Source organism: Gekko japonicus, unplaced genomic scaffold, assembly GCF_001447785.1.
Source record: "Gekko japonicus isolate JY-2015 unplaced genomic scaffold, Gekko_japonicus_V1.1 scaffold26, whole genome shotgun sequence".
Classification (NCBI taxonomy): Eukaryota; Metazoa; Chordata; class Lepidosauria; order Squamata; family Gekkonidae; genus Gekko; species Gekko japonicus.
The window spans coordinates 121,073-124,731 of NW_015174844.1; positions in this window are offsets into that span (position 1 = coordinate 121,073).

Below are 3,659 nucleotides of genomic sequence, written 5' to 3' on the forward strand. Positions count from 1 at the left end.
CCCGTCGCAGCCCCGCTCAACGGCGCTTCCACAACAAGGCGATAGGCATCCAGTGTTCCCTCTAAGCTGAGTTAGTGTGAGCTAGCTCACGGTTTTTTAGCCTCCAGCTCACACATTTTTGCCTCAGCTCAGGAAGGAGGGCTCCAGAGAAAACTGATTGATGCAGTAGCCGAACTGCTCGCTCACAACTTGAATGCCAGGAGCTCACAAAGTAGAATTTTTGCTCACAAGATTCCACAGCTTAGAGGGAACATTGCAGGCATCTAGTCCGCCGCCAAGCAACGCTTAATGTTTTAAACGGTTGCCGTTAAGGCACGACGCCCCCGATTTTAAGCACCCTAGAAACCACTCCCGTCATTCCCCAGCATGATTGCAGACCTGCCGTTGCTTTGGCCCTGTTTTCAGTGGGACTCTTCCCTAGCTTGTTGCTGCTGTTTGGCCTCTGCGTATGTCAAAACAGCTTCATTAAGTTGCATGCCAATTTGCTGTTCACCTATGTGAGAGGCATCTGTGTGTGTGTGTGTGAACTTCCATTTCAATGTATCAGAGGGGGTGTGCCTGCAGAGGAAAGCTCATGCCTCAAATGAAATTTTGTTGGGTCTTAAAAGTGCCACTGGACTCAAACCTTGGTCTGTTGCTTCAGGCCCACACGGCTGCCCACCTCCCGTGTACCTTTTCCTAGGATTGCATTTTAGGACCTTAGGACTGTGTAGCGTGACGGTCATCCTCGATGTACTCAAAACCCTAGAAGCAAGGCAGTTCAGTGGAGCGGTTCAAGTGTCGACCTTAAGTTCTGGGCGACCCAGCTCTGCCGTGGAGACTCTCTTGCTAACCCTGGGTCGGCCGCGCTCTCCCAGCCTGGCCTTCCTCACCGGGTGGCTTTGAGGGTAAAACGGGGGCGAGGAGAGCAGTGTGGACCAAGGGGTGTTCGAGGCTTGGCAACGCCAGGAGGGACCTGCAGTTCTTGAAGGCGCCGCCCGCGACGACCCTTTCTGGTCCCTCTCTGCTTGTTTACTGTGGAAACAATTGCCACTGAAATCAAGGGGGATTTACTTCCAGGTATCCTATTTAGGATCTAGATGGGCTGATTCTTTTAAAACGTGAGGGCAACTCTAGCCATGCTCTCCAGTGCTTCCCCCTTCGGGATGTCCGGCTCCCGACTCCGTGGGCATCCCGACAGCAGGCTCTCCTTCCGACGGCCCGTTTCCGTGGTGGGACGGATCGATCATCCCGTGCGGCCGCGCAGCGCTGTCTCCAGCCGCCGCCGCCGCCGCCTCCTCGTCCAGATTAAGTCCCAGACTCAAAGGGCTCTCTGATTAATACTCTGGGGCCACAAAGCGCTTTGGGCATAATTAAGAATATTTCCAGAGAGACTCGCTCGACCACATCTGACGTCCCACCATCGCTGCGCTGCAGACCACATCAAACGGGCCCTGCTTGGTTTTCACCAGACAACGTCCGAGGCCGGGGAGTGGGCTTCCACGAGCTGGGAGAGAGGCCTCTCTGGCTACGGCGGGAGCGCCCGAAGGCCCCGTCCAGGGAGAGCCACGGCAGCTCGCCGAGAGCCCTTTGATAGTTCCCTGGAGGTCCCCGTCGTTTCCGTTCACAAGGCAGCGGGAGGGAGAGGGCGAGAGGGCGAGGTGGGTGCTGGGCGAAGCCCCCCCCCTCTCTCTCCGGCCGATGCCCAAGGCGGAGAAATGGGGAGATGGAGGTGGCGGCGGGGGTGCTAAGGATGAAAACCCGAACCACAATGCGATCAAGATGGAAGCAATTTGAGCCCGAGTCATTAACGTCCTAAGCCTTCCTCCCACTAGGCTTGTAGTTTACTTTTAAGGGTAGGTTGCGGGATGCCAGGGGAAACCAGCCCTACGGGGCCAAGGAAGAGCCTGCTCCATTTCCCCGACAGCCCTCCCGACACGATTCATCCGTGGCGATGCGAGGCGTGGTGGGGGGTGCGTGTGTGTGTGGGGGGAGGGACTGACGGAGCGCCACCCTTTCGAAGCCTCCGGAGGGCCTGCCTCGCAGACCCAGTGCCTTTGTATGCCACTTGTGCTGCCAGTCCTATCGGCTCCTTCTGTCTCCGAAAGGAAACGAAAGGAACCCGGTGTGTTTTGCGCTTTTAATTCATTTTGCGCAGGAAGGATCCACCCAAGTTCAGCCCTCACCATCTCGCCACTCCCCTGATCCGTTTAAGAAAAAGACTTCTGTGTGTAAGCGATTCCTTTCCTAAGGGGGAAAAAAAACCCATTAATCAACCGGATCGTGTAGATCTTTTCCCGTTCTGCCCGGCCAAGTTCTGCCTGTGAGGTAGGAGCCTCGCCGGGGGGAGCCAGGAGGAGGCAGGATGCCCAGGAAAGGTGTGACGGGGGTGTGAAAGGGAGGGGGGCAGATGTAGGGGGCTAGTTCATCTAAGGTTGCGATCTGACGCTTACTCAGTTGCCGCAAATCCCATTGGACTTCCTGTTGCTTGCTTTCGAGTAGGCATGCATAATAGCATCCGTCTGCGCAGGATGCCAACAGTTAAGGAAAAAGACATTTTCCTGTTGCTTCCCTTGAGGAATCCACCCCACGCCCGATTTCTTTCAATATTCTGAATTTCCGAAATGTGAGCTTGTGTTTAGGCAAAAGCAATCATAGCGATAACTGTAGCCCAAGCTTAGACCCGTTTGCTCGGGAGAAAGTCCCGCGGAGTTCCCTAGAAGCGCACAGGAGCCGGGGGTCCCTGCCATTTCGAGGGAGATGGCCTTTGAGCGCAACGCCCTGCTGCCAGGGGATTCCCCTCCCCGCAGCGGGTTTGATCGTTCTTCGTTTTGTACGCAGCCAATTGATAGTCTTTAGCGGCTTCGACCGATGACTTTTCTTCCTGGCTGAAGATTTTACGAGGTGATTTTAACACAAGACCAAGCAGGGCAGGGCAAAAGCCGTCAGAACTCCGTGAATTCCCAGCGGTCCGCCCGCTGTAATTGGCCAGGGAGCAGCAACGCGGAGTTGGCGAAACTTTGGCCATCTGACTGGCATCGCAGCGAGCGCGTTCTCAGCGGCATTCGCGGACAAAGGCAGGGCGCTTAGATGACCGAAGGGCTTTTCTGATGCTTTTCCTTTGCGTTTGCAAGGTGCGTTTTGAAAAGCCTCTCCCCCATCATCAGTCATCGCCGCTGTCACCCACCGGGAAGCAGGGCTCTGCGAAGCGGCCCCGGTCGGAGCCCAGGAATGCGCTTCAGTCTCGAGGTCTAATGTTCACACGCCACATTCAGTCGCTCTGGCCCGGGTGTTTGGGCTTGGAGGGGTTGTTTGTTTGGGAGGTGTCCAGGATCGAAGAAACAATCAGCTCAGGTGTGATTGTGTGTGTGTGTGTGTGTGTGTGTGTGTGTGTGAGAGAGAGAGAGAGAGAGAGAGAGAGAGAGAGGCGGTTGTCCACAAAAGGCCACAGTGTGTGTGTGTGTGTAGGTGTACGCGCACACGCGCGTTCACGGAGCCGTGCAATTTTGTCCAGGCTGTACTTGGGGAGATCACACGAAACTGATACCTTTTCCTCCCCGGCTCTCTATCAGTTGGTCGCAGATCAGTCTGTTGTTGCAGGAAGCTCCCCCCGCCCCCGATGCCCTGTCGATCAACGAAGCCCCCCCAATCTGTCTTGCTGAATCGCCATGCCCCCGCTT